The sequence below is a fragment of the Pseudorca crassidens genome, chromosome 11 (genome assembly GCF_039906515.1).
Source record: "Pseudorca crassidens isolate mPseCra1 chromosome 11, mPseCra1.hap1, whole genome shotgun sequence".
Lineage (NCBI taxonomy): Eukaryota > Metazoa > Chordata > Mammalia > Artiodactyla > Delphinidae > Pseudorca > Pseudorca crassidens.
In genome coordinates, this window is record NC_090306.1 from 63234428 (window position 1) to 63248370 (window position 13943).

The 13943-nt window shown below is 35.8% G+C and overlaps 1 long non-coding RNA gene across 1 annotated transcript in view; it reads left to right on the plus strand.

Moving 5' to 3' along the window:
- Nucleotides 1-13943, plus strand: part of LOC137202875 (uncharacterized) — a 140825-nt gene that overhangs the window by 108447 nt on the left and 18435 nt on the right. The window contains exon 2 of the long non-coding RNA XR_010932811.1: nt 4068-4180. This is a non-coding gene — a long non-coding RNA (uncharacterized lncRNA). The remainder of the gene's footprint in view (nt 1-4067; nt 4181-13943) is intronic.

Genomic DNA, 13943 nt, shown 5'->3' on the forward strand with positions numbered 1-13943 from the left:
GAGGGAAATATATTTTAATTTTAATATTTAGTCTTAAAAATAATTTTTCTAAATTGCTTTTTCTGTATATAAAAGTAACACTCGAGTGTATCAAAAAAACTCATTTCAATGTCACTCAATTCATTTACCCATAAACAACCCTTTAGTGACAGTATAATGACAAAAGTATGCCTGGTGCATCATCTTTCCTTTTGTCTACTTTATATTATTTGCATTGTAAAAGTGAAAAAAAACTATTTAAAAAATACAATGAAAAATACATCTTTCATTCAACTATTTCTCCCAAAACATAACTCCTTTTCCCAAAGATAGTGTTACCAGTTGTTTGTTCATCCTTCTGTTCTCCCTAGACATTCTATGCATATACATCTTCTGTTTACATGAGTAGAAACACATTAAACCTTCTCCACATCTTACACTTTTTACCCAACAGTATATCTTAGAGATCTTTCCATATTATGGATCACTTCATTTTAAAAATTGCCTGATAGTATTTCAGAGTATGAATTTATTATTCTTTACTTAACCAATTCCTTATTGCTAACTAGTTAGGTTTATTTTTCCTTCTTTTGCTATCACAAACAATATTTCAATGAATATCTATGTACATAGGCATTTTCATACATATTTGTGTTTACGTGAAGAACAAATACCCACAAGTGGAAATGCTGGGTTAGCAGGTATGATCATTTTTAATTCTGAAAAAATATTGTCTAATTTTCCTCCATAGAAACTATTCCACTTTACAGCCCCACCAACTCCCACCAGCTACAGATAAGGTAGTATGTCTAAAAAAGTTTTAGCTAGACTCTCAATATTAACCAGTTATCAAAAGTTCCCCTAATATATTTGGGGTTTTTTAATTACAAATTTTAAAATAGTAATACTAATTACTGAGGGGTTAATACATGTGAGGCAATTTATAAAGTTTATATTTCTTTACTCTCACAATAATCCTTTACAATAAATAATAGTCTCACTTATTTTCTACAGATCAAAATTGAGGCAATGGAGAAGTTTCCAAGACCACATAACTAGAAATTGGTGAAGACTGTAGCCAATTTTTAACAAGGTATATTGACTTGCCAACATTTATTAGTCAGAAACGCTAAGTTATGATATAGTAAGATCAACTTCCAGATCTTAGTAACATAAAAGAACACGTTTATTTTTCATGCACACAGTACACCACAGGTCCAGGAGATACTCTGTAGCAGCTCTCCCTCTGCGATGGCTCAGCGGCCTTCACAAAAACATGTGCTTCCTTAATCACCAAGGCAGGGGAAGGAAGTACTGAATCGTTCTTTTCAAATGCTATGGAGTCATCACACAAGACAAGAAAATATATACCCACTGATGATGATGATGATGATAATAAAAATAGTAATAGCTTACCTTTTGTATAGCACATATGTATACAAGTCACTGTTCTATAGGCTTTGCATGTATCTGATACAACACTTTAAGTAGGCAATGTTGCTGACCCCGTTTTACTGTTGAGAGGACTGAAATACCAAGGGATGAGGTCACCTGCCCAGGGTGATACTACTACTAATAAATAACAGATAAAGGATTTTATCATAACTTGTCAGGCTCCAGAGTTCACACTCTTAATGTAACATTGTATTCTTGTAAATAAAGCATATGGCATATTGAAATATCAAAGATTAGGATGATGTTTTTCTGTATTCTGACATTACGTTGTACACCAAAATGACTGAATAATACTCATAATAATAAAATTATGGCAGAATTTATGTATATATATCTCAAATTTTCTTTATCCATTCATCCATTGATGGACCTTTAAGAACACCTGCAGTTGACCTTGACCCCCACTACTTCGTGTTTGCCTGCTACAGGCCTCTGCCACTACAAAGGCATCTGGAGCTGGCTCTGCAGCCAAATATGTGCATAGCACTGGTTCTGGCCACTACCCCTGCCTGCTCTGGTCTGTAGCTGCTAGATTATGAGGTGCTGCTGAGAGTCCAACAGCCATAGTAGCCACTGTGGGGCGACTCACAGTGCTCACAAAGGACCATGCATGTCAATGCTGTGGATCCTAGTGCTGTGAGCTGACATCTTGACACCTGGACTGAGAGCTGCCACACGCACCTGTACCACCATATCCAGGGTCAAAATATGCTCCCGGACACATAAACCAATGGAACAGGACTGAGAGTCCCAAAATAAATCCTCACATATATGTTCACCTAATATTTGACAAGGAGCCAAGAATACTCAGTAGGGAGAGGACAGCCGCTTCAATAATGGTGTTAGAAAAATTGGATATTCACATCAAAAGAATGAAACTGGACCCTTATCTTACAGCATTCATAAAAATTAACTCCAAATGGATTAAAGACTTAAATGTAAGACTTGAACCTGTAAAACTCCTGGAAGCAAACATTGAAAAAAGCTCCTCGACATTTGTCTTGGCAATGATGTTTTGACTATATCAACAAAAGCAAAAGCAACAAAAGCAAAATTCAACAAGTGAGACTACATCAAAATAACAAGTTTTTGCACGCACACACACACACACACACACACAAAGAAATCAACAAAATGAAAAGGCAACCAGTGGAATGGGAGAAAATTTTTGCAAACCATGTGTCTGATAAAGAGTTAATATCCAAAATATAAACGAAACTCTTACAACTCAACAGCAAAAATGCGAACAATTTGATTTAAAAATTGTCAGAAGACCTGAATATACATTTCTTCAAAGAAAACATATAAATGGCCAAGAAGTACTTGAAAAGATGTTCAACATCACTAATCATCAGGGAAACACAAATCAAAACCACGATGAAGTATCACCTCACACCTGTTAAATGGCAATTATCAAAAAGACAACAAATAACCAGTGTTGGTGAGGATGTGGAGAAAAGGGAACCCTCGTGCACTGTTGGTGGGAATGTGAACTGGGGCAGCCACTATGGAAAACAGTATGGAGGTTCCTCAAAAAACTAAGACTAGAACTACCATATGATCCAGTAATCCTACTTCTAAGTATGTAGTCAAAGGAAATGAAATCACTATCTCAAAGAGATATCTGCACTCCAATGTTCATTGCAGCATTATTCACAATAGCCAAGACATGGAAACAACTTAAGTGTCTGTCAAAGGATGAAAGAAAATGTGACATCTATCTATCTATCTACCTAAATTCATCCTTCTTATTATTATTATTATCATTATTCAGCCATAACAAAGAAGTAAATCTGCTATTTGTGACAACACAGATGGTCTTGAGGGCATTATGTTCAGTGAATTAAGTCAAATAGAGAAAGCCAAATCCTGTGTGATCTCACATATATGTGGAATCTAAAAACATTGAACTCATGGACATGAAGTTAGAATGGTGGTTGCCAGGGACTGAAGGTGGGGGAGAATGGGGAGATGTTGGTCAAAGTTTACAAACTTTCCATTATAAGATGAGTAAGTTTCAGGATCTAAGGTTCAGCATGGTGGCTTTAGTTAACAACCCTGTATACTTGAAAGTTGCTATGAGAATAAAACTTTAATGTTCTCACCATGAGGACAACAACACAAAATGGTAATTACGTGAGGTTAAGGATGTGTTAACTAACCTCACTGTGGTAAACATTCACAATATATACATGTATCATCATCACATTGTGCACCTTGAACTTATACAATGTTATTTGTCAATTATATCTTAATAAATCTGAAAAAAGTAGAAAAGCAGTGTTTGTTACCTGAAGTCAGAAATACTTGGAGAAATCAATACCTGTGAAAGGAATAAATGAAAGGGTAAGGAATTGAAAATATTTTCATAATCAAGATAACTTTGTGATATAATGTTTCTGACCTTGAAAAATGAAAATAAAAAATAACAGATGAGTTTTAAAAAATTAAGGAATCACCAGCACATCCATATCAGACCTATACCTTAGCAGGGAAAATACAGAGAGGTGGATAAAAACCACGGAAACTATTATTTTACAATAGATATGGCAGGAAATAAGTAGGGTTTTTATAGATTTTAGTCAGAGTAATAGAACTGTTTTTAATAAGATAATTTTGTAAATTTTGTGCAGATCCTATTGGAGAGGAGAGAAATTGGAGGTTTTAAAAGAAGCAGAAAGGAGGCTGCAAAACCCAGGCTTTAGGTGACTAAAGCTGCGATGATGACAATGGAGAGGGAAAAAATGTAAGTTGAACTTAGAAGTCGAAACTTCGAGAATATAATGTGACTAAATTTTTATTTCTCCATTAAAAATCCTAAAGTTAAGCAGTCTGTCATTTTTACTACAATATCGGTAACTATTTTAATAAGAATGATAGTAAAATGGGAAAAATGGTAATACTTTCAAAAGTAAAATCTACCTCATAAGCAAATTGAGAAAAATAGCTTCCCAACACATTTCAGTCTCCATTAGCCTGAATATTTGGTGGATGAAAATGGATAAAGAAATAGAATGATAACATATTAACAAGAATAAATAAGCATCGTTCAGAGACAATCCTGAAGCGTTAATGGCTGCTATATAGAAAACCAAATGAAAAATTATAGGACTGAAGAAATTTTAAAATGGAAGCTATAAAAACAATCTTGGTTACATTCTTATTATGTTTTCAGGTGACTACTCTTTGCAAAGCTTATACTTAACCTGAAAATGATTTTGCACAGTGATGCTCAGAGAGATGGAGTGGCCTAAATGTACTAGAAGTTCACTTTAAGCTTCATGAAATCAAATGCTTCTGTTTTGCACTTGCAGAAACTAACTTAAAAGTTAGTTGAGGTAGTTTTTAAGCAATATTTTATGGTTCTTTTATGGAGTAGTAGAATAAAGCATAATTTAACAGAGGTATCACTGGGAAGAAAGTTGGACGTGTTTGCTGTTCAATATGTATATGCTAAAGCAAGCAAGTTTACATTTTGTTGACTTGTAATAATTTCAAGAGCATTTCAGATCCACTAAAATGAAATTGGCAACTTGTTTAATTTGATACTATTTTTATGCAAATATTCTGAGTAATGAAAAAGAGTAGTGCAGAAAATGCAATTTGGAAAACAAACCTGTTTCTATGTGCAACATCTGTCAAACCTTTTTAGGATTGAGCGATTCAAGAATTATTAATTGTGCATGAATGACTAAGAAAAAAAACAAATTCAAATTAAAAATTGGTTCTAGCAATGATTAAGTTGGTAGATACCAATTTTATTATTTATTTTGTCATTGCTAAGTGAGGAGGGTGACTACATGTTGATTTATATGAATAAACATTAAGTACAAATCATCCAATTTGGTCCTAGTAAATTATAAATCTTTTAAAAAATGAAACTTGAAATCAATATTTCTCTACTAAATTTTAATATTTTATGGAAGTCAAAACAAAAATTTCTGTAGAAATTAAATGCAGGGGTCTGTAGGTCTACATTTTTAATTCATATCTTTAAATAAGCAGCAAATACCACAGAATTATAGAATTGGAATATTGAACATAAACTTAAGCCAGACCTCAAGAATATTAAGACATAGCAAAAAGGTTTAGGATGTGGGACTTTGGTCCTTCATAATTGGAGTAGCCGGTAACTGGTTACGTCTTAGTATGATTATATGGAAGTGAAGTGCTGCTCCTATGGATTTCAGGTAGAAGAAATGAACAGAAAGATGTCAATCCCATCAGATCTGTGTAGGAGAAGCTTAGTTGTACTTGTTTTCCTCTTTAGTTTACTTTGTCATCCCTGTTATCCAATTGCTCATGCTGCCTTATGGTCTACCCAGGCCTACCTTTCTCATAAAGCTTCCATTCTGCTCTGTTTTGCATGAAAATATCCCTGTCCATTTAATAATCTTGTCTGTAGTAACAAGATAATGAGTGGTGATGGGTTTTTGAGTTGCTATCACTGAATAATACATAGGCAGTCTAGCATATGTTCTCTGGTTGGCAAATATCGTAATCCAAATATGTGACTCCAGAAGTAGAAAATTTACATTTGATGACAAGATTTGGGGGAAGTCACTTTTGAACAGATGAGCCTTTTGGTATGTTTAATTTCATCCAGTTGATAACTAACTATTTCATCTAAATATGTGAGGAGGCTTTGGTAAGAGCTTATCAGAGGAGTCTTAGGTGACAACAGCAACTAAAGCAATGATGGTGTGGCAAACACTGTAATATGTCTCCCTCAACACAATTTCTGATCTCCACTTCCTTGCCTGTCTCTTATAAAAACAGGATAATGAAATACCAGCCTCTATGCTTTAGGGAGGGCATGTCACACAGTTCTAGCCACTGCAATGTCAACAGTAGTCCCTGGGGATGACATCGTTTCTCAAATGAAAGAATGTTAGAAGAAAGCTTTGATCCACCCTTCCCTCCTACCTGGTGTGCAGACTAAATAGGGATGCATCTTACAACAATGCAGTAGAAAATTACATGCTGAAGATAGTTTCTGGTTGACATCCTTGAGCACCATGTGCAAAATAAGCCCCATGTTTAAACCACTGTTTGTTGGGTGTTCTCTTACAAACACATTATTAATTGACAGAGATAAAAAGTACATTTCAACTTTGTATAGATCATAGTTCTTAGTGTCAGACAATTGAAATTAATCTAGCTGGTTTATTCACTAAGGCAGTGGTTAGTGGAAATCACATAACAGAATTGTTAGGATGGCCTTTCAGTCTGGGCACTTCATTTCTGGGAGAGATACATGAAGGACAACATATCCAGGAAAAATGCCCAATCATACCATGAGGCTATTCCAATGGAAAAACATGCCATTGCCCCTACAGTAGGAACTGGAAACTCTACCACAGCTGCCACGGGAGACCCACATGCAACAGCTACTTCATGCTGTTTATTTCCTCATCCACATTTCATGCAGGCCCATCTGCTTAGCAGAACCTAATTCCCATGCCTGAACCCCAGTTAAAAGGATGTTTGGAAAATGCAGCTCGTGGGCTCCCAGCCTCTGTTGTTCAAGAAAGCAAGCCCCAAAGGCATTGAAGTGAGTAGTGAGAGAGTTAATATAAGTGTCTGCACCAAACTGTGCCAGCCCTGATTAGTACTGACGTCCTGGAGTGTTGTTCTGAATATTTGCCAAACGTATGCAGGCTTAGCAAGAAAGAGTGACACTATTCATTAGTGATAGATGCTGATATACCAAGAGGGGAAGTCTGGATATGCCTGTCACCCATTTTGTCCCCAAGCAGAAAGAAGAACAAAGAAGCAGCTGGGGAGTGGCAACTGGGGATTGGAGACATAAATAATTATAGGAAAGTAAGATCCAGAGGATACTAAGCTGCTATAATTGTTGAGCTTCTCAGTCTCAGGAAAATCTGGAGGGACCCAGATAATAAAGGGAGGTGACAACAGTCTAATTAACTCTTTTCCCCTAAGCTGAGGTTATTTTGGCACATGTGTAGTCAATCCTCAGTTTACAGGCAGAAAAACAACAAAGAAACATGAATTAAATTTGGGCTGTGCATCTATTTTAGGCATACCTGCTCCTGAAGTTATTAAAGGGTCCTTAACTTCAAGAGCTACTGAACAGAACAAGCTAAGACATATAATATAGACATAGATTTCTAGAACCATAAACCTTATCTGACTGTTTTTATATGTGAAGAATCTGTGACCCAGGCATATACTGTGGCTTAGGCAGGGTAAGATTTTAGCAGAGTAGTGTTCATTTTGAGTATTTCTCAAGTCTATGCTTTTTCTATGTAACCTCAATTTCATTCAAGCATCTGAAAGATGGCATTTTGCTAAATACTATGAATGATACAAAGAATATATAACATAAGAGCCCCATGATCAAGCAGTTTATGATTAAATAGAGAAATAAAGACACATATAGGTCATATTCTCTACAAATTCCAAAGGAAGGGAAGTCACAGTGAAATGGAATTATGCAATGGAACAGATCAGGGTTTTTATTCAATTAACAGAAACTGGCTCTATCTAAAAAGGAAGAAAATAACTTTATTAAAAGAATCATTGGGGGCTTCCCTGGTGGCGCAGTGGTTGAGAGTCCGCCTGCCGATACAGGGGACACGGGTTCGTGCGCCGGTCCGGGAAGATCCCACATGCCGAGGAGCGGCTAGGCCCGTGAGCCATGGCCGCTGAGCCTGCGCGTCCGGAGCCTGTGCTCCGCAACGGGAGAGGCCACAACAGTGAGAGGCCCGCGTACCGCAAAAAAAAAAAAAAAGAATCATTGGAAAGACCAAAGAACCAATTTTTGAATTAATCACCAGGGACAATGCATAAAACCACTCTGCAGAACTGGTATGTTGAAGAACATTTCTTCAAGCATTGGACACTTCTGTTTCCATAAATGTCACCTTTCATAATTTACTACTATCCTCACTAGCTAAGAAAGGGAATTGCTTGTTTACAAGCTACTGAGTCAATGTCAGTGGTGGGGAGAGGTTAGATCAGGAGTAGCTAGCATTTTTAGTTTCTATAGAAGGAGGGTATTTATTTCCCCTCTACCAATATTTTTAAAGTAAGGAATTCTCCAGATAAGGTCAGAGGATCAAAGGCTAAGTGGTTATAAATTTAAAAAGATGCCCACCACAAAAAGCTACATAGTATAATAATTCTCACAATAAAAATGATCATACTAATAATTCACACCAAACTTCTTCTTCCATGTTAAATCTCTCAGAATAATAATGATTGTTAGTTATTCCAAAAGCCCTTACTGTATCAAGTGAGTTATCCAGGCGTTTTATATTAATTTATGTAAAAATAAATATATCTGAATGACAAAGGATGTGTAAGTATATACATGAAGAAAAGAAAGGTGAATATAATTTGGTCCCTTCTCTTAAGAAGAATGTATCCTTCTAAAATCAATCTCCAAATAATATCTATCATCTTGCCCCAAACCAACCAAGTCCCTGATCTGAGCTGACTGATGTCCAGTACACCTTCTGGGAAGTGAACGGGCAGGCATTTCCTCTCGTCTAAACCTAAAACCAAACTCTGTCAAATGGATCTGTTTTGCATTTTAAGCAGATTTTCATGATGCTATAGATAACATAAAAGGCATCTAGATATTCAAGCCATTTTCTCTTTTCAGCTAATAATGTCTGCTTATATTGACTGTATTCAGCTGGCACATTAGTTCTAATCATTAGACATTTTATTATAACCTGTGCAAGTGTTACCTAATGACCCCTCATCAGAAAAGCAATTCACCTTATTGAAGGAAAATAGGGAGGATAAATCATGCATGGAAACATATGATGAAAAATGTTACCAATACCCACAAAACTTGTTATTATCTCCAGATTGGTAGTTTAACCTTTAGAGAAAGTAAATAATTGGTTCCTTTCTCCTGTGTGTCTATATCATTTTAGCAGCTTTAGAAAAAGCAGCTCTGTTTCCACTTTTCCAGTAGCTTTGCAAGCACAGACATATGTCACCAAATAACTTCCCAGAAGCTGTGACCAAATTGGATGAAAACATATTTGAGAAATTGTATTTATAAATAAAGACTTGCCTGAGATTCAATAATACTTTGCCTTTATCCTTCTTGTGGAAGTTTTATTCTGAAATCAATTGACTTTAAATACAACATTTTTCTTCTTATTATATTAAGGTACTGAAGGCTGACTTCATTTATAGTGAAACTTATATAACTCAAGAGTGAAATATTGTTTCTTGCTTTTTCTTTTGCAAAAGTCAACATTTTCTTTTTTTCCTTTAAATGACTTATATATATTTTTTTTTCTTTTATCTTTTTATTAGCCACTTTACTGAGGTATAAATTGATACACAAAAAGCTCTCTGTATTTAATGTATTCAACGTCATGATTTAGGGATAACTTATACATTCATGAAATCATCACCACTATCTTTGCAATAAACATATCCATCCCTTCCAAGTTTCTGCCTGCCCACTTTATTTTTACTATTATTACTATTATTGTACTTATTTATATGTTATTATATTTTGTGATAAGACTATTAACATAGATCTACTCTTTTAGCAAATATTTAGATTTATAATATAGTACTGTTAATTGTAGGCACTGTGCTGTACGGTAGATCTCTAGGATTTATTTATTGTACACAACTGGAACGTTTTACATCTGTTGAACTACAACTCCCCATTTCCCCTCCTGCCAGCCCTTGGCAATCACTATTCTGAGTCTGACTGTTTTAGATACCTCATATAAGTGGAATCATACAGGAAGAATCATGGCTTCTTTTACTTAGTGTAATGTCCTTTAAGTTTCTTCCTGTTGTCATACAGCTTCTTTTTTAAGACTGAGTGATACTCCATTGCATGTATATAACACATTTTCTTTATCCACTTATCTATTGATGGGCATTTAGTTTGCTTCCATGTGGCTGTTGGGACTAACCTGCAATGAACATGGGAGTGTAGATATCTCTTTGAGATCCTGATTTCAATTCCATTGTACATACCCAAAAGTGGGATTCCTGGATCATATGGTAGTTCTATTTTCAATTTTTTGAGGAACTTCTGTACTGCTTTCCATAGTGGCTGTACCATTTTACATTCCCACCAACAGTGCATAAGTGTTCTCTTTTCTCCACATCCTCACCAACATTTGTTATTGTGTGTGTGTGTGTGTTCATGATAGCCATCCTAACCTGTGTGAGGTGATATTTCATTGTGGTTTTGATTTGCAGTTCTCTGATGATTGGTGATGCTGAGCATTATTTCATGTAACTGTTGACCATTTGTATGTCTTCTTTGGAGAAATGTCTATTCAGTTCCTTGCCCATTTTTAAATCAGAGTATTTATTTTTTGTTACTAAGTTCTAAGAGTTTCTTATATATGTTGGATATTAGCCCTTTATCAGGTGTACAGTTTACAACTATTTTCTTCCATTCTGTAGGTCACCTTTTTGCTTTGTTTTCTTTGCTGTGCAGAAGCTTTTTTTGTTTGATGTAATCCCTTTTGTCTATATTTGCTTTTGTTACCTCAGCTTTTGGTGTCATATCTAAGAAATCATTGCCAAGACCAACGTCAAGAAGCTTTTTCCCAGTTTTCTTCTTGAATTTCATTGTTTCATGATTTACATTTAAATATTTAATATATTTTGAGGCAATTTTGTGTATGTTGTAAGATAAGGGTCCAATTTTATTCTTTTGCATGTGTATATCCAGTTTTCCCAGCACCTTTCATTGAAGGAACTATCTTTTCCCTGTTGTGTATTCTTAGCACCCTTGTCAAAGATTAGTTGGCCATATATACATGGGTTTATCTCTGGTCTTTCTATCCTATTCCATTGGCTTATATGTCTACTTTTATGCTAGTACCATACTGTTTTGATTACTGTGGCTTTGTAACATATTTTGAAACGTTGAAGTTTTATTCAGCTTTATTCTTCTTGTTCAAAACTGATTTGGCTATTCAGGGTCTTCTGTAGTTTCTTATGAATTTTAAGATTGTTTTCTTCTATTTCTGTAAAAAAAATGGCATTTTGATAGAGATTACATTGAACCTGTAAACCATTTTGTATCTTTTCTTAATACTAACTTTATCCACTCATTCCAGGAATCTTAAAATGAAGTCAGTTATATTTCAAACTGTATATTTCAAACTGTATATGGATATATTTCAAACTGTAATCTTTACAAATGATATTGCAGAGATATCTTACTTTTGTACAAAATCCAGCATGTATTTTGCACTCATATCACATCGGACAAGCCACATTCTAATGCTCAGCAGACATGTTTGGTTGTGGCTACTGTACTGGACCTCAGAGGTCTATTCAGTAGAGTGGTGGCCAATCCCTCTTCTCCAAATGTTTCCTTTTATTTATGTTTTCTTGCAATCCCTGTATGTAGAATTAGCTGGAAGTGTTTAATTTAAAAAAATTGCTGTACCATGTCATGATACAGAACATTCCCATAGTCCAGAAAATTCCCTCATGCCCCCTCCTAGTCAATCCCTGACCCACACCTCCAAAAGCAACCACTATTTTGATTTTTTCTACCACAGATCAGTTTTTTCTAGAGTTTCAGAATTCCATAAAAATGGAATCATCCAGTAGGAAATCGTTTGGGTAAGGCTTCTTTCACTCTGCATGATGATTTTGCTCTTCATCCACATTCTTGCACGTATCAGCGAGTCATTCTTTTTGTTGCTGGGAAATGTTCCACTGTGTGAATGTGTCACAATTTGTTTATCCACTGATGGTCACCTGGGCTCATTCCAGGATTTAGAAATTGTGGATGGATCTGCTATGAATATTCTTGTTCAAGTCCTTTTCTGAATTTGGACATCTTTTTGCTACTTCAATGGATATGTCATGTTACCTTTAAATTGTCATAATTTTCATTTCTTTAATTGCCAGTAATGGTGTGCATTTTTACCCTCTGATGATAATAATAATCCCATTTCTTGAATGCTCACAATAGTGACAGGCCCTCTAACTTATCCTTGTAAGAATCCTGCAAAGCAGGTATAATTATATGCATTTTACATGTGAAGGGACAGATGTGGGCTCATTAGGTAACTGGGATGTGTGGACTCTGACTCATTATGGGTCCAAGGCTCTCTCCAGGCCAGACCACGGCTCCTGGCGGCCCTGAGTACCAGCTGGCCACGTCTTTGCTCGCTTCTGGGAGGAACATCTAGACCTGTTTATTACACAGTTCTACCAATTTTAATAATTTTGTTAATAAGCTCTTCACAGGGACTTTCCTGGTGGCACAGTGGTTAAGAATCCTCCTGCCAATGCAGGGGGCACGGGTTCGAGCCCTGGTCCGGGAAGATCCCACATGCCATGAAGCAGCTAAGCCCGTGCACCACCACTACTGAGCCTGCGTTCTGGAGTCTGTGAGCCACAACTATTGAGCCTGTGTGCCACAACTACTGAAGCCTGTGCGCCTAGAGCCCATGCTCCGCAACAAGAGAAGCCACCGCAATGAGAAGCCCATGCACCACAATGGAGTAGCCCCCGCTCGCCGCAACTAGAGAACGCCTGCGTGCAGCAACGAAGACCCAACACAGCCAAAAATAAATAAATAAATAAAAATAAGCTCTTCACAGTAATATTGGTGACATAATTCTCCCATTCTGTTGTTTTCCTTTTAATATATATTTTGTAGAATTTTATTGTACAAAGATTTATTTATTCAAACACATCTATCTTGTCTGATGACAGACTCAATTTTTCAATTTATCTTTGCTCCACTGCTGGAATAAATGAGATAGTAAGGTTTTAACCTCGATTAGTTTATATCTTGAGGTAAACTTTTAAACCCAACAATGAAGCTATTCTAATACCCCCATATTACCAGAGAGTCATGATTTGCCAAAAATGTCCCCAATAAATTGGGAAGAGAGATGCAGCAGAGTGTGTGTGTGCACAATGATAAGAGAAAAAAAAAAGTTGTCTTCTGTTTATGTGCTCCACGTTTAGCATATTCAATCATTTATAGGTGTGTTTCTCTGTCATTTAATTATAAATTTTTTAAGAGCTGGGAGAATTTAGTATGTAACACTACCTAACACATGGTTTAGCATCTCATATGTTATCTAAGTGATTTCAACTCTCTGAACAAGTAAATGAATGCATTTTAGAATGTAGAATCTTTTTTTCTCTGTCCTTAGTACTCTTTACTCTCAAGCCTTTAAGCCTATAGACCTTTATCTTCATCTAAGAGACACACATAAATGAGAATCAATATCTAATATTCCTAGAGTTTTTCCAGATATGATTGTTTGGAATTAAAACCCTGTATATTTACTTTGTGTAATATGCCAAACTGTGTAAAATGCTTTGAGACCTCCGCTACTTGGTTACCATTGAATGTTTTCTTAAAGTTTCCCCAGCAATTATTGAGCTCCTTAAAACACTGAGCACAATTGACCTTAAGAACAAATCTTTGTTCTCCACTTTCCATGCTGCTTCCTCCTCTGCCCGTGACATTCTTGAGATCACCTCTCTTTATCCAACTGTCTTTA